The sequence below is a fragment of the Hemiscyllium ocellatum genome, unplaced genomic scaffold (genome assembly GCF_020745735.1).
Source record: "Hemiscyllium ocellatum isolate sHemOce1 unplaced genomic scaffold, sHemOce1.pat.X.cur. scaffold_556_pat_ctg1, whole genome shotgun sequence".
Taxonomy (NCBI): Eukaryota; Metazoa; Chordata; class Chondrichthyes; order Orectolobiformes; family Hemiscylliidae; genus Hemiscyllium; species Hemiscyllium ocellatum.
The window spans coordinates 248,365-272,722 of record NW_026869114.1 but is presented as its reverse complement, the minus strand read 5'-3'; positions in this window follow the sequence as shown (position 1 = coordinate 272,722).

The window sequence follows — 24,358 nt, the reverse complement described above, 5'->3', positions numbered from 1 at the left end:
ATTTGAGACACTCAACCAAATATATGATGAGTATTGGCAATAGCTGGCGCCCAAGCCACGATCCTTGCTATATCCTCCTAGCCTACCATTTAAATAAAACCATTGTTTTATTCCTACTCACTGTTTCCTGCCCTTCGAAAACTACCATGTATTCGCCCCATTCCCACAGGATTCGAATTTGAACAATCGACTTGGGGCTTTATCAAAACTCTTTCTGAAATTCCACTCGTACTGCATTGATAGCTTCTACATAATTTTGCTAAAAGCCACTTTCTCAAATATGATTCCCATTTCATAAATCTCTCTTGACTTTGTCAATACCCATTATTTTCAGTCCGATACTTTCTCCAAACTGTTTAGTTGATAATTTCATTCTATTCCCTTTTGGACTAAAGTTCCCTCGTATTGCTAGGAAGTTTTATTTCTTGTTTTGTTTTCCTCTGTGAAGGCATAACTGAAGCATTTGATCCATTGTTCTGCTATTTCCCGGTCCTCAATTATCTGGTATCAAACTGTAGGAAAGCTGCACATTTTTTTCTCTTAATTTTGCCATTGACATATTTTCAGAAAATATTACAATTTTTGTCTGATAAACTTTGTTAAGATATTCTTCAGAAACCTATCAATTCCTATTTTAAGGTACTCTGTGATTGGCCTTCCACAGCCTTTCTTGTAGGACCTCATCCCAGCGGCACATTAATCTAGGGAGACTTAATTCAGGTACATAGAGTATTAGGGATACTACATTAGACTGAGGAATGGACTCTGTAACTCCAAATAATGATGATCTTGTTCATGTTGATCGTGTTTGTTTGAATGTCCTGCGTATTGTAACCTGCACGCCTTGCTCTGTCCAAGTTTATTTTTCACCCTACGATCTGTGTGTCCATGCTTACTGTCATCTATCTGTACTGCTCGCAAATAAAGCTTTCACTGGACTTAGGCACATGTGACAATAAATCTAATATATTAATTATTTCTCACCCTAACAGTGTCTCTTTTAGAAATATGCGATCTTTGCTAACCCTCAAGTTTCAACATAATCATCCCTATTTGTCTCCTACCATGACAGATTAAATACCCAGTTCCATCACCATCTCCTCATGGTGTCATCATCTCATGGATTAGACTGCTGATACTTGTTGGAGCTGTGTCTGTGTTAATGAGATCGTGCCTTACAAAGGAGATCATACCTCTTCACAGTGCCCCAAATACTCTCTCCTCAAGGCCCTACAAATACAGGAAGACGGCTTTACTTATGCACTTGAATCATATTACAATGAAGGACGGCATACTGTACAAGGTGTTCAATACTTAACGCCCTTGGAGGTGCGATTTTTGGTGACTCATGATCAAGGACATTCAGGTCCTTTTTAAAAACAACACTTCTCAACCTTGTACCATTTAATCAACACAAAATGAAATGCATGCTGTTTATTTCTTACATCCAAATAATTTCTATGCCTTGCAAACTGTTGTGGTTCAAACACTGAAACTTGTGATATCCCATGAGTAACTGCCTTCAGTCCATAAAAGTGCAAGAAACTCTGTATTGTTTCCATTGACCAATTCTCAATCCATGTGGTATATCCAGATCACCCCGTCTGCAACTTATCAATATACTCTAACTGCCTTTGTTCACTTGTTAGCAACAATGTAAAAATTATTCTGCAAATTCAAATACACCACTCCCACTGGTTCTCTTTTGTGGATGCATCAACTAACACAAACTCCACAGGTTTCTCAAAGGTAATTTCCATTTTCTAAATCTAAGCTGACTCTGCCAAGTCACACCATGATTTCCCAAATATCTAATTATAAAATTTCTCATAAAACGTTCTAATATTTTCCTCAGTCCTGACATCAAGGTACCTACTTTTTTTTTCGTTTCCCTTCCATTCCGGTTTTAAATATTTAGGAATAGAATAACTGCTTTCCAGTCTGCAGGAACGAGAATTTCCAGAGTCTAAAGAATTTTGAAGGGTAATCAAACTTATTTCTTGTCATGACAACGTTTAAAAGACATTTGGATCAGTACATAGGAAAGGTTTGGACAGATATTGGCCAAGCGCGGGCAGGTGGTACTAAGTTAGTTTGGAATTGGAATAGTCAGCATGGACTGATTGGACCAAAGGGTCTGTTTCTGTTCTGTATGACTCTACATCACTTTCACTAGCTGTATTGCCACTTCCCTGAAAACTTTGGGATGGAGCTCATTTGGTGCAGTAACTTGCCAAACTTCAATTCAATTAGTTTTTGAGTAAGTCCACTTTATTAATTCTAATCATGCACATGTTCTTATTTTCACCAGTCAGTCTGTCCCATAATATTTCTAGTTGATTTTTGGTACCTTCCATTGTGGACACAGGGCGAAGTTATTACCCTCAGCAGGAGGCAGAGATGTATTCCGTCACTGTGTGAATACATCGGAGCACTGCAACTGGGAGATGATGAACGTGACACCCACTTCCCCTCAGAAAATTCAAGAATCAAGACAATTCAATGAAACTGTCACTTCCTGGTCAATGACAGCATAGTCCTCATCCTTGTATGAGTTTACAGGTTATGCTGAAACTCATTTTAGAATCAAACTGACTTCACACTTTACACCTGGCATAGGTCCAGGTCGAGGTGAGAAAAGGTTTGTGATCAAAATATGTGTAACGAGAAGAGTTGTCAGAAGAGAATTGTAACTGGAAAGGTGTGGATGATGGGTTATTAAGAAATAGTGTTGAGGCAGAAGTGAAGACTGTGGAAATTGTGAAGTTGGGAGTGGACAAGTTTTGTTGTAGACGGAATATTGAGATATAAATCAGTTCATGATAAAATGGGGTAATCGTGGTTATGATCACTTTCGTTTCTCCTCAGATGTTTGTAAGCGAGGGATATGAAATTCATGGCATAGAAATGGAGATTATGAAGCGAAGACAATAGTTTGGATCTTTGCCAAATATACACTACAGTGAAAACGAGAACATTCATAATGGGTTAGAGAATTAGTAAATGGGCAGAGATAGACTCACCAGGAACACCAACAATAGCGAGGATGGGGTAGTAACCTGCCTGAATAGCCATCATTACACAGCGTCAATCGAGATGTTGTTACTACATTGAAGTTTTCTGCACCACAACAACTTCCAATATAAAACTGCTTCTGGGCACAACTGGCCTGAACATACACAAGAAATAAGATTTCCCTGGATTTTACTCTCACAGCTCTTACCAGTTAATTGTTTATCGTTTACATAATGCAATTCTATAATCTGTTTATAAAGATGAAAACATCTTATTGCACAATTTGTATGCCTTTTCTTTTCGAGATTTTTTGTAGCCTTAGCGCAAAAATAAGTGTTCTGTTGAAAATTGACCAGTTTATTGGGATTCAAGGGTCAGACATAGTATGTATTTTTCATGGGTTAAGAAACAGAAAGGAATAGAAGACAGTGGCTGTGGAGACTGATGAGGAGTAAAGTGACATCCCCACCAGTCCCCAATGTCTTCTTGATGGACAGAATAAAAAAAAATGCAGCGAAAGGAACAGAATATATTCAGAAGAAGGAATGGCAAGTGACAATGTAAACAAAACAGAATCATTAAATGGAATGGCTAAACTATGATTGGTGTGTGTGTGTGTGTGTGGATGGAGAAGTGCGTGTGTGTGTGCGTGTAGATAGATACGATTGTTCATATGTCTGCAATATATTCAGAATGAACAAGAGAGATATACTTAACAAACATGATGCATGTGATGTACAAAATTTATAAAATATACGTATCTTATTTAATCTTCAGCTGAGATGTTATGTTCCCCTTCTCTCAATGTACCGTCTGGCTCCTGCCCCTTTCTGGCATTCCCTGATCTAATCTTTCATTCTTATCGGGATGGATGTTGTACATTCCTGCTTCTGGTGTTCCAACTTGTTTCAGTTAATCCATTTTCTACCAGGAAACATATACTGGGTTCTGTCAACAGGTGGTGCTTGTCATATTAATGGAGATAAAGGTTCTGGCATCAAATTCAGGATTTCAACTTATTAGTCTGTTGCACATACACTGTACAAAGGACCACAGCACACAGGAATTGTCAAACCAAATACGGAAGCACATCTATTTCTATCAATCATGTGGACTTCCCTATTTTTACATCTCCACGTCTATATTCTCTCTCTCTCTCTCTCTCTCTCTCTCTGTCTTTTCCATCTAGTTAATGAATCCTCCAAGTGTTCTTCGTGTCCCATGTCTCAAACCTCCCTCCTTCATTTACATCTATTGCTCACTTTTGGATCAGATGGCTTATAATTGAGTAATGTAACTAAAAAGACAGGAGGGAGGCGTTGGCTAGAGTTAATTGGAAGGGAAGCTGAGCACGGCAATACGGTGAAACAGCAATGACAGGAGCTTCTGGAGATAATTCAGCAGCACATCAGAAATTCATCCCAAGTAAGAAGAAAGATATTCAGTGGAAGACAAGGCAGCCATGCGTGACAACGAACTCTGGGCCAGCATAAAAGTAAAAGAAAATGCGCGCAATGTGGTGAAGATTATTGGGAATCTAAACGATTAGAAAGCCTATAAATTCCAGCACGGATATCTAATAACAGCAAATGGGAGGAGAGGGTGAAATATGATATTACGCTTGTTAATCGTGTAAAAGAACATTGAAAGAGAGTTTTAGATATATAACAAGGAAGACAGGGAGTAAAGAACAAACAAAGGAATGTTGGAAAATGAAGCTTAAATAGTTATGGGAAGCAACGGAATGGCAGAGGAATTGAATACATTGCAACAGTCTTTACAGTGGAAGACAACAGCAAAATGTCAGAACTTCGAGACAGTCAGCGGGTAGAGGTGAGTATAGTGACCACCAGTAAGGAGAACGAGCTGGGGAAGGTGAAGTTGAATGAATCAGCGAGACCATTGCAGAACACCCGTAGTTCTAAAGGAATGCCGAAGGTGATTATGGAGGCACTGCTGGAGATTTTTCAGGTAATTTTGGAGTGAGGGAGGATTGGTAAATGTAAACCACCCTGTTTAAGGAGAGAGGGACACAGAAGACAGAAATTACAAATGGCCAGGCAAGTTGAAACTGTTGTATAGAAAGACTTAATGGATCCTTACGTGTATGAATAGATGCGTGGAGTATAAGAACAAGAAGTTCTGAAGTATATTGGACGTGGTGTGATTAAGCTACAGCACAACAAGAGTTACATTTACAATGCTATTGCGAACAGAAGACTTGAAAGTACGGTTAAAACAAAGGAAATCATTTCGAAGCAGACAGGAGCATTAGTGACAAAGAGACTGTTTCCTTGACCCTGTAGTGAGAATGTTGAGGTAAGCTTGTCAGTAAACAGACTAAAAAAATGTATAAAAAGCACAATAAAATCTGTTGCTGCGGATATAGCAACACATATGAAGCTGAAAAAGCACAGCAGGTCAGACAGTATCCTAGGAACAGGAATGTCAACGTTTCAGGCTGAAAGACTTCATCAGGATTGGGCCGGGGAAGGGGAGCCGGGAAGTAAATAGTGGGAGGGGCGTGGGGCTGAGGGAAGGATAGGTGGGATGACGATGGGGATGCAAGTAGTGGGAAGGGTCAGCGGATATGCGAATAGGAAGATGGACAACTTAGGTCAGGTCAGGGAAGGGGAACATGAAATAAGGCTGTGGGTGGAGAGATTTCGAAGCCAGTGAAGTAAATATTGAGACCAGTGAACTGTAAGCTCTCCAGCTGAAAGATCAGGTTGTGTTCCCTAGTTTCTGTTTGGCCTCACTCTGACAGTGGAGGAGGCTAAGGATGGACCTGTGGCCGGATGAGCTGGGGGGTGGGTGGGGGGGAGTAATTGAAATGGATGGCAACTGGAATGTTGGGTTCTTAAAGCGTGCAGAGAGCAGATGCTCCATGAATATGTTCCCGAGTCTCCCTTTGGTCTCCCTGATCGAGAGGAGACCACATCGGGAGTTGGAGACGTGCTTGGTGGGGCAGGATCAGGTGCTATATGGAGCACCAGTGCTCTGCACTGCAACAACCAACCCGACTTTCCAGTTACCTTCCATTTTAATTCCCCTCCAACTCGTCCGGGGACATGCCCATCCTTAGCCTGTCCACTGTCAGAGGAGCACCACCTGAGGTTTTACCTTTGGAGGTGATATCCCAAGGGCCTCAATATTGACTGCAGCAGCGTCAAAATTCCTCCATGTCCTTTCTCCCTGACCAGACCCACCTGTACATCTTATCACTCACATATCCGCTCCACCCTTCCCACTGACCAATCACAGTAACCTCATACCTGCATGTATTACGACCATCATACCTACCCTTCATCCTTCTGTATCCAATCACTCCATTTCTGGGCTTCCCTCCCCCTCGCCAGTCCTGACAAAACGTCCAAGATCAAAATATTGCCTTTTTGCTCCTCTGATTCTGTCTGGTCTGCTGTGTTTATCCAGCTCCAAGTTTATTAACTGTGGCCTCTCGCACCTGTAGTACTTACTGTCTCCAAGTTGTGGAACAATGTAGTCTACATATAAGAAGAAATACATTGGACATTTGAAAAGATCACTGACTCGTTCCTCATTTTTAACAACCCAACACACACCTTCCAGGTGAAGCAGCATTTCACTTGTACTCTTTCAATCCAATCTCCTGTCATTTCCCTACTCACAATGCAGTCTCATTTACACATGGGGAGAACAACAGAGACTGCATTGAGGAACACTCCCACTCTTTCTGTAGGAAGAGACCTGACCCTCTCATTGTTTCCCATTTGAATAACCTACCTTGCTCTCATGCTAATATTTCGGTCCTGGGCTGCTGCAATGTTCCAGTGAAGCACAACCCAGCTCGAGTTACATCTCACATTAGACTTTGGTACGTTACAGCTGTAGGAGTTAATATTCAATTCCATAATTTCACAGCCTGATGCCATTATGGCTGTTCTCAAATCTTCATACATTCCTTCTCCTGGTCTCCCAATGAATTTGCCCTGTTTGTGAATCTTTTGTCTTGCACTCAATTAAGGAAACCGGCTCCACTCTTCACAATCTGATATATACTCATTTTACATTGATTCTCTTTTACCACAAAACAAAAGTCCATATGTCAGTGACATTGCCTCCACACCGTCTGTTCTGTCACCCCTCCTCTACCTCTGGCAAGAGATTGAAAAGCCCTTTTTCCAATCCTTTTCAGTTCTGAAGAAGTGTCACACTGGACTTGAAACGCTAACTCTGTTTCTCTGTCACTGTAGATGCTGCAGATCTGCTTTGTTTCTCCAGAAATGAACAAAACACATTTTCAATAAAGCAAATAGCTGTTGATACCGGAACCTGAAACCAGAACAAAAAAAGAATCTGCGAGCCTTGAAGAATGATCACTGGAACCAATGATTAACTCTACTCTCACTCCACAAATGCTGCAAGACCTGCTTAACCTCCCCAGCAATTTCTGTTTTTCAACACGTTTCAAAGATGTGTGTCAACGTTGCTCAAACCCCCTGTCCAACCTGGAGCACCATATACCGGAAGTGAAAGATTACACAAGATGTACAAATTCATTGGTTCTGAAACTACATGAGGCTGGCATCACTGACACTACAGAGCACTTACTCTTAGTCAGGCAGAGAAACAGAGGGAGACGTATTCACTCTAAACACAGAAGGTCGCACATACTGGAAGGGAAAGGATCCAGATGAATATATTAAAGTGTGTTGAGGAATGAGACAAACTGTAAGTGTGACACCATGGAGAGACACTCAGTGGAATGAGAATATAAAATTGGACGTGTACCACATCAGAAACCAGAGTAGGTCACTGAGCACATGGCTGATGGGTGAATGAGTCTCGGTGTGAACTGGGGAACAGGCAGCAGAACTGTATTAGAGATATTGCAGCTCAAACCGTGTATTCCATGTGGTGCTGTAGACCACAGCAACAGCAGAAGCAGAATTATATAAAACTATAATCTGTAACTTTTTGCACCAGATAATCCCTCAGTCTACCATTACCATTAAGCTGATCTATGGTTCAGTGGCGAGTGTGGGTAAACATGCCAGGGTCAGAACCATGTGTACCTAAAACTGATGACAACCCGTTATAGATCCCACACTTGACTGGTTATATTCCAAACAGCAGAACTAACATCTTATATAGAGGGCGCAATGATCCCAAGACTAACAGATCAGATCGAAACTCAGCAGTCCTGCCACACCCAGTCATAAATGGATTAATCAACTCACTGCAGAAGAGTGTCATACACATGTCCCCATCCTAAATAATGGAACAGCTCTGCACATCAGGGCAATAGACAAGGATTCGTATCTACACCATACTCAGCCAGAAGTGTTGAGTTTATGATTCAACTCACCTCGTCAGTGTGCCCACAGAATCACAGATGTCAGTTTTCAAACAATTTGATTCGCTCTATGTGACATGAAGAAACATCTGAACACAGTAGATACGACATAGGCAATATACAACAAACCCTGTCCCTGGGGAAGCTGTTTCATTCCATTTCTAATTCTGACATCTATCTGGCAATGTGGAAAATTACTATGATAAGTCCCTTAAGAGGAAAATAATTACAGTATGACCAATATCATCCCCTCAACTCCATTACGACAGTCAGATGGGTGGGAGTTCTTTTTGACAGCGCTGTGAAGCAGCACAAAAATTACCTGCTCAGTGTGGTTTCCGATAGGTCCTCATGTGGAGCTGGTGCTGTTGTGGAAATGTCACTGGATTACTAATCCAGACCAGCTAATGCTCTGGCAGCTGGCGGAAGTCAAAAGCAATTAATAAAATGTTAAAATCTGGTGTAAGTAACAGTGACCGTGAAGCCAATGTCGATTTTAAACACCAATTTGCTTCCCCAATGTACTTTCAGGAATTGAATCTCCCGTGCTTTCCTGGTCTGGCCTAAAAGTCACTCCAGACACACAGACATGTGATCAACTCTTCAATGGTCTCTTAAACGGCCAAGCAAGATACTCAATTGTATCAAATTGCTCCGAGACCTTAAAGGATAAAACCGGACAAAACAGCCGGCACCAGCCTCTGTATCAGAAAAGGGAATGGGAAACACAATCCTGTCGACCCTGCAGAGACCTCCTCCCAAACATCTGAGAGCTTGTGACAACATTTACAGTGTTTTCCCACAGACTGCACTGAAACATCAGGAAAGGAGTAGGTTATTCAACACAGTGAGCCTCCCACTTTCTCATCTTGGCTGACCATCTCCTCACTGCATTTCTCCTACAGCAGACTGAGATATATTGCAATTGATTTCATCAACCAAATGTTTGAGATGTTTGGGAATAGCTGGGACCCAAGGACATATTCCTGAGCTACTCCATGAACTTTCATCTCCAATAAAAGGATCCTTTTATTCCGGTGTTTCTGGCCCAAGGTCTCCTCTGCTGGAGCTTGTACACTCTGACCTGCTTTCTTTTTCTTATTTTCTCCCCCACTTTTCTCTTTGTAACTTACTGTCCTCAAACTAGCCCCATGGTTTGGAGCTCAAGCTGAGCCAGTGCGGAGGAGAGTGAGTCCTTACTTACTTTTCCGGAGTAAGCACAGTACGTGGAATTGGCAGCGGCTACATCAGCAGAGGCAACGTGGATATGATAGGGGCCAGCAGCAGAGAGTGATGCCTGAGGATTAGAGACTTGTTGATGATTGGATCCTGCACTGGTGATGATGAAGCGGATAGTGGAAGGCCATCATGGTAACATCGGTGAGGTGGGTCCAGCAGTACAAGACATGTCTCTGACATTGGCATGGTCTGGCACAGGGGGTAATGAGCCGGTGATAGAGGAGTATCTGCCCAGTGGCAAAGATGGTGCCTGAGGATCAGCATCTTCAATGTTGCTGGGGTCTGGTGTAGATGGTGATGTAGCTGTCTTGGAGGGATTGGGTTGCAGGGGTGGTCCATAGTGAAGAGCTGTTTCACAACTCATCAACTCTCTTCAAGCTGTATCCTCTCTTTATTCCATTTTCTTCAATTGTCACCACTTTGTGGCAACACGTGAAAGCTTTTCACTGTATTTTGTTGTATTGATCATGTAAAATGCGCCTGGTCATAAAAATCAAAATCAAAAACTTTTACTCACTCTTTCCTGCCAGCTGACCCATTCTGAAAACATATCCAAATATTCACCACAATCCCACAAGATTTGATTTTGCACACTGGGCTTGGGACTTCAGCAAAAATCTTTCTGAAAATCTCTCTTGTAATCGTATCCTACTGAATCATCTCTCCCTCAGCCTTCTCTGCTCCAAAGTAAACAACCCGAGCTTATCCAGCCTCTCTCATAGCTGATATGCTCCACCCCAGGGAGCATCCCGGTGAATCACCTCTGCACCCCTCCACTACAATCACATCCTTCCTGCAATAAGGTTCCCCGAACTACACACAGTATTCCATCTTGGTCTAACCATAGACTTGTATAGCTCTGACAATGTATATGTTGGGGAATGAAGGTTGTGCCTACGGTTCCCTCTGCCTTCTTAACTAACCTATTAACCTCAGTCAAAAAGTGTGTTGCTGGAAAAGCAAAGCAGATCAGCCAGTATCCGAGAAGCAGGAAAGTGGATGTTTCGAGAATAAGCTCTTCATCAGGAATGTGGCCATCATTCCTGATGAAAAGCTTATGTTCGAAACGTCAACTCTCCTGCTCCTTGGATGCTGCCTGACCGACTGTGCTTTTCCAGAAGTTCACTTCGTGATTCTGATCTCAAACATCTGCAGTCCTCACTTTTTCCCTAACTTGTTAACCTGTGCAATCACAGTCAGGGATCTGTGGAGAAACACCCTCTGAGCTTCCCAGTGTGCTGCCATTCATTGCATACCCCTATTTTTGGTTCCTTCTTCCAAAGTCTATCACCTCATAGTTATCAGGGTTACTTTCCATCTGGCCATCTGACCATTCCATCTGTATCTTCCTGTAATATCTTCCTCACTGCCAACTACCGGGCCAATCTTTGTGTTAAACACAAACTTAATTATCACACTCCCCCACCCCCCTACGAATTCGCATCTAGATCATTTATGAATGCCACAAATAATAATGGACAGAGCACTGATCCCTGTGGTACACCAGCAGACACTGGTCTCCAGTTACACAAACAGCCTTCCGCCACCACCCTCTGTCTCTTGCCACTAAGACAATGTTTGATGTAACTCACTAAGTTACCCTTGATATCATGATTTTTTAAATCTGTTTCCCATATGGGGCCTTGTCAATGGCCTTGTTGGAAAACCATATAAACACCATGCCCGAAACTATACAATAAATTTTATTTGGAATGGCTTCCCCTGATGATGTCATGCTGACTATCCCCGATCAAACCTTGCCTCTCAAAATGAAGATCAATTTTCTCCTTTCCTATTTTCTCCAACACTTGGCCTAATACTGATCTACTTCTGACTGGTCTACAATTCCCGGTCTATTTCCACCACCCTTCCCATAAAGTGGGACCACTTAGTTGTCCTCCAGTCATCTGGCATCGCCAACCGAGATAAGCGTTTGGTCATCCTTATGTTTCTTGTAAGTTTGTATTCTTGTTCTTTTTGGTTTTCTTATCAGTTCATTGATCCTCCTTTGCTGGGTCCCAAATATACCTGGATCCATTGCTTACCAAAATATCTGGCATTTTTCTGAGCTGCTACCTTTGATCTAATGCAATATTTAACTTCTTTTGTTAACTATTGTTAAGTCACCTACCCTTTTGCTGTTTACCCTGTGGTGGACATGTGCATATTGTACATTTTAAGGTGTTTATTTAAACAACAACCATTGTCTGTCTGCCAGTAAATCTTTTTCATGTACTTCTCCAATTCACTGAAGCTAATTTGCCCCTCATACATTCATCACTTGCATGGCTCAGGTTTATAACCACAATTTCAAAAAAAAGTTTGTATTCAGACATCATATAAAATTCAATACATTATGATTAATATGCCCAGCACCTCCTTTACAGCAGTGTTTTTAATTATCTCTTCTAATCACATAACATCAATTCGAAAACTGCCTGACCTCTACCTCAGTGCTCAAAATACTGTTAAAGGAAACCATCTCAAACAATGTCATGAAATCCATTTTTCCCAGCAATAGCATTCACATAGGTTAACACAGTTTAGTTGCAGATTGCAGCTGGTGATTATTACAGTAGTACCCACAAACCTACGTATATATTTCCCTGTTTTATAACATATGCAACCTCTGTATTGCAGCTTTCACTTTGATATATAACTTCCATCAATGTTTGCTTCTCCTTGCTGTCTCTAAGCTCCACCTTACCAGGTTCTGTGGAATCTGAGCGATGTGGCCTCTGGGGAGATGAATGGTAGATTCAGGTGAGACATTTTGTGAGGCTTTTGTGGACATTGAAATAATCTCGTCACGTTGTTCGTTCTTCTCAAGTGTCATTGTGTTATTTTCACTAGATCTCCCGTTATGCTGGTGGAGAAGAGAAGGAGAATGGTCTCTCAGCAATGCTGTGTATTTCCCCCAGACAACTGAGACTGCTGTAAACTGGGTGCGAACCTTACAGCAGGCTCGTAAAGTGTTGCTGCTGCTCTCCAGTATCCTAGTGAGATCACATCTGGAGTCTGGTGTACATATTTAGTCTCCTCACTGAAGAAAAGATATTATTATATTGGAAGCAGCTCAGAGATGGTTCCCTCAACTGATTCCTTCCATGAAGGTGTAACTTATAAGGAAAGGATGATAATGTTGATCCAATGCCTATTGGAGTTTATGAGAATGAAAGATGATCGTATTTTTACATAGAGCACAGGAAGGAGTCAGCAACAGAAGACAATTACACAGTCAATGGAGGAATCCATTCCACTTCTCCAGCCTGTTACACCAGAACAGCAGAAGGATATTCCAGGTTTGGACCCTGTTACACCAAAACAGGATGAGGTTATTCAGCCCCTGGAGCCTGATATACAGTTACAGGAGAGGAACAAACAGCTCCTCGATCTTATAACACGGGACCTAGAGTAGGCTGTGCAGCACCAGTATCCTGTTACACAGCAACAGGATCAGCCCATTCAGCCTCCTCAAATCTGTAACACAAGAATTGGAAGAGACTGGAAGAGGTCATTCAGCATGAGAATTAGAGAAGGGGATAAAATTATTTGAGACTTGTTGTGGAAAGGAAGAGTTCATTCGCACATGTATCTGTTATATGAGAACACAAGAAGACCAATCGCTTCCTTGATCCCATTTCAGGGATGCAGGAGGTGATTGTTCAGTATGAACCTGTTATGAAGGAATATGAAGAGACCCTTCAGCTCCTCAAAAATTTACACAGCAACAGGAAGATTTTACAAGTCCTCAAGCTCCTGACGTATCATCAAAATGAGGAGAAGCAGGTCTTCAATATGCAAATAAGGATGTTCCGTCTATTGAGACTTTAATGTAGGAACACGACGTGGAAATTCAGCCCACTGAGTGTGTAAACCAGGAACAGAATTATTCCATTCAGACACTCATGCCTCTTACACAGCGATTGGAGCAGATCTTTTAAAGCTTTGTGTCTGTTCCACTGGAACACTGGAAAGGGAACGTTGAGTTACAGAAAGGGTAGGAATTAGGATAATCATCTTCAGTAATGAATAAAATTAGTGAGGAAACTGTTGGGAACTAAGGGAAATTGTGAGAATCCACTATTAATTAACTAACAACAGGAGATTTGCAAAGTCAAGATGGAATACATCAGAATCAGCATGGGTTTTTAAAGAATTTATTTGTTAGAGTTCTTTAAATATGTGACTAGCAAAGTAGACCATAGGGATCCTGGAGGCGTAACGTATCTGGAATTTGAGAAAGCATTTATTTAAGAGCTGCACAAAAGATTAAGCTACAAAATAAGACAACGTAAGTTTGGGAGGAAGTTATTTGCCTGGATAGAGGGCTAGTGAGCCAATAAAATACAGAGAGATGGAATAGATGTTTTGTTTAATGGGTGGCACCTTTTGGGATTCTTTTGAGTTCAGACAACATGAGCTGACTATTTCTCATCTATTGTATTATTTGGATGAGGGGATAGAAAACTTGACAGCCACATTTTCAGCTGATACTAAAACAGGTGGCAAAGTAGGTTGATGCAATGAAGATGTAGAAAATTTACAAATGGACATGAACAGTTTAGATGAACGGGCCAACATCTTGCAGATAAAATTTAATGTGGATCAGTATTGGATTATCCATTTCGATCAGAGGAATCGAACTTGTTATGGAAATGGAAAGCAACTTCAGAGTGCTTCTGTGCAGAGGGATTGGGGTGTATTTGTGCCTATCACAGAAGGCCCACATGCAGGTACAGCAGGGAATGAGAAAGGCAAGTGCAATTTCAGCATTTAATTCTAACCGAATCGAATATAAATGAAGGGAAGAATTGCTGCAACTCTGCAAGGTATTAGTGAGACTGTAACTGGCGTTCTGTGTACACTTCTAGCGCCCTGACTGAAGAGGGATGTAGTTACAATGAAGGCAGTTCAGAACAAGTTCATTAGCTTGATTCCAGAAATGAATTTGTCTTTTGAAGAGCGTTTGAGCAATTCAGACCAATACTCTCTGGAGTTCAGAAAAATGAGAGGAAACCTCATTGAGGTCTGGAGGATGTTAAAGGTGATTGACAATGTCGGTGTGGAGTGGATATTTCCTCATGTGGAACAAACTAGAACAAGAGATCATAGTTTTAGGATTAGGCAGAGCAGATTTAAAACGGGTGAAGAGAAATTACTTCTCTCAAACGGTTGTGAATCTGTGTAATTCACTGTCTCGGAGTGCAGTGAGTGCTGGGACATTGAGTAAATGATGGGATAAGGAGAGCAGGCAGGAACATGGGACTGAGGCCCCGTTGACATCAGCCATGATTGTATTAAATGGCGGATCAGGCTCGCGGGGCTGGATTGCCGAATGATGCTCCTCGTTCTTATTCAGTCTTTTGACTGTGCTACACCGGAATGGGGGAGGACTGGTTATCAAACAGGAAGCAAGCACTCCAGATATATCAGTCTCAATCAGTTCGACAGAGCGTAGCCAGTGGAGTCACACTGTGACCAACGCTGAGTCCTCAGCTCTTTACAATCCATATCAATGATCAGGAGGAGTTGAACAGATATACTGCTAAGTTTGGTGATGACACTGAGTTGGCAAGATAGTAAGTTATCAAGAGAATGTGGAGAGTCTGAAAATTGATATACACAGGTAAAGTCAATGAATAATAGCTTACCATGTGGAATATAACTAAATATAGAACTTGAAATATGTTTCAGGAGGTTTATACGGCAGTATTATCCTGTAATGGAGAGAGATTACAGGGCTGAGTGAAACAGCTTGTTCTGGAGGTTTCACTCTAGCCCGATCAGACATGGGAAGTGTTGATCCATCTGATGCTCACAGTGGCACCTGCTGTCAGTACAAACGGGATATTTTTATGCATTTGGTGGGTGGTGCGGAGTGGTGAGGAGTGGCGGGGGGGGGGGGGGGGGGGGGGGCGGTGTTTTGAGCTGTGTATGAAGAGGACGGCCTTTATCTGAGATTCTATCCTTTATTTCCAAATGGACATCTGAGTACGATGGGAATGGCTGTTTCTGAATGAAGAGGCTGTGGTTGCTGCCCGGACAGGGGCATTCACCAACATGATGTATTGTGCATGGGCACACTGTAACATTAATGAAGTGAGAGTTCCTTCAGTTTTTCTACCTCCCCCCATTGACCTGGAACCCTATAGAGCTATGTACACCATCGGGAATCCCATTATAATGGGAAGACAAGAGAGGAGGAAGTGAGGAGAAAACATTCACCTCATCCACCACAGTGATCCTCCATCACAGAACGGTTACATTGATGCTGAAATGAAGGGAGATGACCGATATGTCATGCACTCCTGCCTGAAACGTTCCAGATCATAGAAGCTGAATGCATCAGTGACACTAACAGCCACTGGCAGTACCGTCCTCCCCAGGTATGAAGCTGCAGGTCTTGTTGTCGGAGGTGACACCGCTCTGTGACCAGCTCCTTGTTCAGTCAGAGACCCCTCACACCCTGCTCCTGGGTTAAGTGTCCCTTGGGTAGCTGGTCTTGGAAAACCCGGAGTGGATACAGCAGATCCCTTTTCCGACACATGCTCACTCCGTGGTTTCAGAGCTTCCCTTCTCTGCAGCCTGTGTTCCATTTGTTGTTCATATTGCAGGCCCAGATGCTGTAACTACAGTCCCCATGCTCCATTCAGAGTTGGATCACAAAATCCTCGGGTATCCCTGAATGTCTGAGGCAGCTCACAGCACAACCTCCAGCAAACCATCCCCAGCATCTCCACAAATTTTTCAATGACAGGAGACAGTCAGAAGCCCCTCAGCTGCAAATGTTATACACCAGGCCAGACCACCACAAAATATTTTTTCTTTTTGTAAACGTAGATGTGAATTGGATGTTCCCGATGTGTTGTGATTGGCCAACCCGTTCAACATTAAGCAAAATGCAATCCATTCAAACACTCTAGTTAAACCACAATCAAAGAGATGAACAATTGGGGATAGCTTCTTTACTGGAACACTTACACAAACAATAGATACAGTACCTTCTACTCATTAACTGTTCTAATACAGGAACATCCCATAAACATGCCCCTTGACAAAAAGGTAAATTCAAACTCAGAATCTTATGTGCAGTTCTCCAATCCAGGAGGAAGCAACTTCAAGAGAGTTTTCAGAGAGATGAGCAGCTTGCGATCATGTATTGAAATCTGCAACCCTTCTGGGATCCCCAGCAGCTTCTGGTTGCTGCAGCTAAAAAACAAAACGAGATGACCTGGTCTGAGAGAGCTGTCACTGCCCTTCCATTGTTCCCACCATTTTAATAAATCCTAAAGGCCTCCTGAGTTATTTACTTCTGCCATTTTCAGGCAGCAGTTCGGCATTTCTCTATTTAAGTCTTCTCTTTTAAAAAAAACACAAGAAAATAACCTTTTTAAAGTGACAGTTTTGTCACACCTTCCACTTTGAAAAAAAATGACCATCAATATTTACAGATAGCATCATTTTAAACCCCTTTTTCTTACTGTTACAGTAGACTACAATATGTATATATATTCTATTGACACTACGTATGCAAACATTCACAACTCCATTCTATTTCAGTCAGTTTACTCCTGCCACAGAACGCCTCTGTCTTTCTTCGTCCAAGTCTTGACGCCTTATCAGCAAGCACGGTTTCTCGTCCAGTCACCTGTATAACTTCCAAATTGGATGGCATCAATAATACGTGCTATCTGAACAGACTGGAAGTTTTCTCCTTAAATTTCTCCAAAAATGTTTAGGTGTTGTGATCAATATAACGATTTGTCTCAGACACGTTATTTACAAGTTAAATGCTGAAATGTTGTAAGGCCAAGCTCAAGGCCTCTTTCCCAATTGTGGAATATTTCTGTTGATGGTTTCACCGGACACTCCAACCACACATTACATAAAGGAGCAAATCTCATCTCTCCCAAAATCCTTCTCAATGACAAGTCTCCTCATGTCTCAGCATAAAAGAATTACATGCTTCTGTACCTCTCAATGCTTTACCTGCTACTCCTGGCCTACACAAGTAAACCTTACTCTCACAGGTATATGTTTTAAGAAGATCTTGCATATTCTTCTCAATGCCTAACAGAAGCCAAACTTTGACTCATGGATCAACTTATCATCAACAGTCATTTCAGCTTCTAATCTCGCCATTGTAACTCTCTGCTCTTCCACACGAGTTTTCACGACTGCAGGAAGTGAATTTTTGAACTACTCCAAAGTAAGAATCCCTCTAAGAGTGTCATAGATTGTGCTCTTTTTAATACCCTTACCCATCTTTTAAAATTGCTTTGTTTGATTCTTTCAAACTCAATGTACGTTTAACCAGGGATGCTACTTTAGATTCCTAAAATGCTGTCTGTGGGCTTCTGGCATAAGCTCATATGCACTTCAGATTGCTTTCTTCACCCTCTCATACTGGCCAGATACCTCCTCCGATCGGGATGCAAATACCTCACTCCTTATACCTACTAGCTTTGTTTGGATCAACTAAATTCATATGGTCACCGATCAATGCATTCTTTTAGCCACTTTCTCAAATTAAAAAGGCTTTTATATTCCTCTCATCAAATGTAGACAATGACTGGATGATTTGAAACAGATCCCCACCAGGCCTTTGGCTACCATACATCTGCTCCTCCTCACTATCCTCCCGTGTCAGCGTACCATCTACCTGCATCTCTGCTTTCTAAGTCGACTTTCCTCTCAAATTGTTAACATTTGAAGTTGAAACTCCCTCCCTCTTTCTACTTTCCTTCTTTATTTTTCTGTCTTTCTTAGTCCTCTCCTTTTCTTTTAATTCTCCTTTTAATCGCATTTCAAACGGTTTCAATTCCTTTTTGTGTTCAAGCTGCCTCATCAACAATTGAATTCCAGCCATTTCCAAAAATTCTGATGGTGTTTCAATCAAACTTTAAATGCCAAGGCACAGCTGTAATTATTTCTCCTTTTCTTACAGAGGGTTGGTGTGGACTTCTTGGGCCAAATGGCCTGTTTCCATACGGTAGGGATTCTAATTATGAACCCAATTTGGTATTGCTGATTTCGAACCAGACAAGATTGCAAAGTTTGCTATGAACCAGATCAGACTGCTTTAAAATACTTTCAGATGGGAGCCTGGACGCTAACCTTGTCTTATAGTAAAGGTAGATGCGAAATGAGTGTTACAGATGTGATGCGGCTGGTCAAACCACACAGCTTAAAGCAACACACAATTTATTTGAACACTCTAATAATAACATATACAAAAAGAAGAGGAATCTAGAATAACTTAACTACTGGAAATCTTATCAGAATAATAGATACAGTACCTTCTACTAATGAACTATTGCAATGTACTAACATCCCATAAATACATTCCTTGTCAAAAAGACACGCCCAAGGCCATTCAGTCTTGTACGATCAGTTCAAAGGGACAAACACAAAAGTCACAATTTCAGTGGACAGGCGCAGATTCAAAGCTGCTGAAACCCCAATCCAACATGGAGCAGCACATGGGAATCACCGGAAAGTGAACAACAGCCCGCCACACCACACCACCCCCTTGTCCATGGAGCAGTACATGGGACACACCGGAAAGTGAACAACAGCCCGACACCCACCCCACCCCCCTTGTCCATGGAGCACCACATGGGACACACCAGAAAGTGAACAGCAGCCTGACACATACCAATTCATTGTTTCTGCACTTCACAATGCCAGCACTCGATACACTCGGGAAACAAAAACCAAGGAGAAAGTCAGGACTGCAGATGCTGGCGATCAGAGCTGAAAATGTGTTGCTGGAAAAGCGCAGCAGGTCAGGCAGCATCCAAGGAGCAGGAGAATCGACGTTTCGGGCATGAATTTCATGAAGAAGGGCTCATGCCCGAAACGTCAATTCTCCTGCTCCTTGGATGCTGCCTGACCTGCAGCACTTTTCCAGCAACACATTTTCAACCAAAAACCAAGGCCAAGGAAAGATACAGAGGGACAGAGAGATTCACAATAAATATGGAAACAGTTAATTAACTGAGAACATGTTGTGGAAAAATGGAGAAAAAGAAAGGGCAGTGGGACTAAATGGAGAATGAAACCTTTACAGTACGAAATTATAAGAATGAGAACGTTGAATAAAGACATTTTCAGATCAGCTGAAATGGTTTGTTTCATCAAGTTTTGAATCGGTTTCACAGAACACTTCAAACAACATTAGCTGGGACAAGATGACAGACCAACATGGAGAGCTGAGTAGGCCACGCTAGTGCATTGTTCAGTAATCTGGATTATCTGCCTAGCATGAGGAGAACTGCAAACTTTAATATCAAATGGGAACGATACACACATCAAATACACACAGCAGGGAAGATATCTATCTCCATTGGACCAGTATAAGGGGTGTGTGTGTGTGTTGGGATGAGGGGTTGGGAGGTTGGGAGAGCGTGTATTTTGGGTAGTTGAATGTGAAAATTATTACTTGAAAGAAAATACACTTAAAGGCAACCAGGTTAAATATGAACAACTGACAGGGATTTGGATTTAGACACAGAGAGACTGAGGGAAGTTTCATGAACAGATGAGAGAAAGTGATTGAGAATATTAAAATAAAGGCATTGCCGCACACAATAGCGATATTGATTAGTGTGCACACATGAAGGACAGATGGATGGGATTTCGGTCTGAATTCGAATCATGTTTGTTTCTGCAGGTTTCAACTCAAGAGTGTCAGCAGCAAATGTTGTCATCATTAAATCTGTCTTACACCGCCCAAGTTTCAAACAGCAGATGGGTTAAGCAAGTGAAGTACATTCTGGAGCAGTGAGTAGTTAAAGTTAATAATGGTCAAGGAATCGTGTCAGAAATCAGCTCATGGCTAAAGGAATCACCGCAGTTGTGATTCGTCAGTTTCAACCACAACACGCAAGTTCCCCTCCACGCCATTTACCACCCTGACTTGGAAATATACCGCTGTGCCTTTACAGTCGTTGGGTGAGAATCCTGGATTGCCCTCCCTAATGGCATTGTGGTCCATCCCACAGCATGTGTACTGCAGCAATTTAAGAAAGAAGCTCACCATCGACTCCTCAAGAGCAAATCGAGATGGACTATTAATGCTGGCCAGCCAGCAACACCCAAGTCCCACAAATGAATGTAAAAAAAATTGGCCAGGATGGGATGGTTGTCCAGGAAGGAAATGGAGTTTGTAAAGATAATAGAGGACAATGACCTCCACGCTCCCAATATTTAGATAACAAGGGTGAGAGACAATGAGCTGAAAATGTGTTGCTGGAAAAGCGCAGCAAGTCAGGCAGCATCCAAAGAGCAGGAGAATCGACGTTTTGGGCATGAGCCCTTCTTCATGAAGAAAGGCTCATGCCTTAAACGTCGATTCTCCTGCTCTTTGGATGCTGCCTGACCTGCTGCACTTTTCCAGCAACACATTTTCAGCTCTGATCACCAGCATCTGCAGTCCTCACTTTCTCGTGAGAGACAATGGTTCACATCTGAACATGATCAGGTCAACGTAGAGACCCATGAGTAACACTGCCAGAAGCAAGGAGGGAGACAGTAATTGAACAAGTTCAATGGTGCCATTAGTAGCGGTTTGCAAAGTGAATATCTGGATTCAGAGTATCAACATGAACAATAAAAGTGGCAAGAAGTGAAGACTATATAAAAGAACAGTAATGCAGTCATAGCTGGGTTATAGAAAAAAAGTCTGGACGGTGAGACTTACCAGGGACACCAACGATAGACAGGAGAGGATAATAAATATATTGAACAATGCGAAGAGCATAATGTATTCGTTGTGATAATGTGAACCAATCATAATATATTGAAAGAGTCCAAACATAACCGGATAAACTCCTGTCCATTGTTATAACATTTCAGTCCAATATTCTCAGATTCTGATCCACTGTTGGAACATTCCAGTCTAATGTTCTCAGATTCTGATCCACTATTGGAACATTCCAGTCTAACGTTCTCAGATTCTGATCTCTCCTCCCACTCTATCTGGAGCTGCTGATCCCTGTCAGTGCTGTCGGTGATGCTGCCACTCATGCTATGGCATATCACATTGAATGGAGCCCATTTATCATTGGGAGATACCTTCCACTGGGGTAATTACAAAACATGGAGACTGACATTAATCACAGTCACTGAACAAACAGGTTCAGTTAACCCCTTCCTTCTATAACATTTCATATCGCAATAAAAGGGAATATTTACTCAGTCTGGATGAAATGGATGAGGGTTACTAACGGATGGACTAGAAATCTTTCTTTTTTTTTACTTTTTCCGTGAATGTGGGAATATTACCAGAGCACTGCAGGGCTGTATGTGTCCCACTATGTTTGTAAAGGGGACAGGGATAAGATAACAGGTCACTTACAACAGATAAAAAATGAGGTCTGCAGATGCTGGCGATCACAGTTGAAAATGTGTTGCTGGTTAAAGCACAACAGGTTGGCAGCATCCAAGGAATGCGAAATTCGGGCTTATGCCCGAAACGACGAATTTCCTATTCCTTGGATACCACTTACAACAGATGTCTGGTGGGGAAATTTCTGGATACATTAACTCAAGGGAGAAAGTGAGGATTGCAGATGCTGGGGATCAAAGTCGAGAATGTGGTCCTGGAAAAGCACAGCAAGTCAGGCAGCATCAGAGTAGCATCGACATTTCTTGTGTAAGCTTTTCATCTGGAATGAGGCTTGTCGCCCAAAGATGCTAAGAGATAAATGAGAAGGGGATGGGGTTGGGGGAAGATAGCTGAGAATGTGGTAGGTAGACGAAGTTGGGGTTAGAGGTGATATGTCGGAGAGGAGGGTGGAGCAGATAGGTGGGAAGGAAGAGGGTGATAGGGCGGGTGCTGAGTTGGAAGGTAGGATCTGGGATAAGATGGTGAAGCAGAAATGAGAAAACTGGTGAAATCCACTTTCATCCCATGTGGTTGTAGAGTCCCAAGGCAGAAGTTGAGTGGTGGAGGAGCCCCAGGACCTGCATGTCCATGATGGAGTGGGAGGGGGAGTTCAAGTGTTCAGCCACGGGGTGGTCGTGTGTCTCAGAGATATTCCCTGAAGTGTTCCACACATTGGCGTCCTGTCCCCCAATGTAGAGAGACATCAGGAGCAACGGATATTGTAGGCGACGTGTGTAGAAGTGCAGGTAAAACTCCGAATGGTGTGGAGGGAGCCATTGGGGTCTCGGACCGAGGTGAGGATGCAGGTTTCCCAGTTTTTACCGTGGCAGGGGAAGATGCCAGGAATGGAGGGTGAGTTGGTGGGTGACGTGGACCCTACAAGAGAGCCGCGCTGGGAATGTTCTTTATGGAATGTAGATCAGGGTGGGGAGGGAAATATATTCCTGGTGGTGGGGTCTGTTTGTAGGTAGCGCAAATGGGGGAGGATACTGCGTTGTATCTTGGTGGGATGGAAGGTCTGGAACAGGGTGTTCTTTCCCTATTGAGTTTGGAGGGGTAAAAGTTGAAGGCAGAGGTACGGGAAGTGGATGAGATGCTCTGGATGGCATCGTCGACCATGTGGGAGAGGAAATTGCTGTCTTTGAAGAAAGAGGCCATGTGGGATATACACTGGGTTCAGAGTGTGGTGCTGGAAAAGCACAGCAGAAATGGCAGCATCCGAGGAGCAGGAAAATTCGACGTTTGGGACAAAAGTCCTTCATCAGGAATCGGGTTTTAGCCGCAAATTTCTGTTTTCCTGCTCATCAGATGCTGTCTGACATGCTGTGCTTTTCCAGAACCACACTCCCGAATTTAATCTCCCGCATCTGCAATACTCACTTTTGCCTGCACGCTAGGTTCAGCCAGTTCTGTAATACTGCCTTTAATTCTGTTCTCACTGCTGTAGGAAAGATGTTGTTAAAGTTGAAAGAGTGCAGAAAAGATTTCCAGGCTTATTGACAGTTTTGGGGAGGGTGGTGGTGGCGAGTGATGTTGAGCTATGCGGAGAGTATGAATGGGCTGGGGCTATGTTTCCTGGAGCGTTGGTTCTGAGGAGTGACCTTTCTGAGGTTAATTGCGGTGAATCCCGATGCTCCAGGGTGAGCAATGCCAACGACCGGGAAATAGACAGAATAGTTATTCACATTGAAACTGGATAATTACTCATTGACAACATGTTGGCGAACGATGGAGGTAGACTGAAGTATGTGATTGGCTGGAGGAATCAGAATTTGGAGGGTCCAATCATATGAATGAGAACAAAAATAAAGGCATTACCATATCAACTGAAAATATTAGTTATACCACATTCTAAATCCACCTCAGCGAACCAGACCAGACACCATAAACCCAGAAGAGATATCTATTCAGCATGGAGCACTGCACAGACCAGACTAGTGCACTGTTGAACACCACCCTGCAATCTGTTCACAGTGGAATACTGTGCACACTATGGCAGTCCATTGTTCTATAAACCCAGATGAGATATGTGTTCAGCAGGGAGCACTGTGCAAACCGGGCTGGTGTACTGTGCAATACAATGACAATCTACCCAGAGTGGAAAGGTACGCTGGCCACAGTAGTGCTTTGATCTATAAACCCAGATGAGATAGGCGACCAAGGTGTGGAACTGTGTCCATCAACCCAGTGCATTGTTCACTACATTAGAACATTGTGTTAGATCACTGCCCAACGTTGGGAAACTTGCAGCCCATGTTGGAAGTGACAGGATGTGCAGCTCCCTCCAGCTCCATATCTCCATTTTGCCATGACACAGGGGTGCTGTGGGTGTGAACATCACTGCCATAGAGAGATGGCGGGGGCATCAGTTT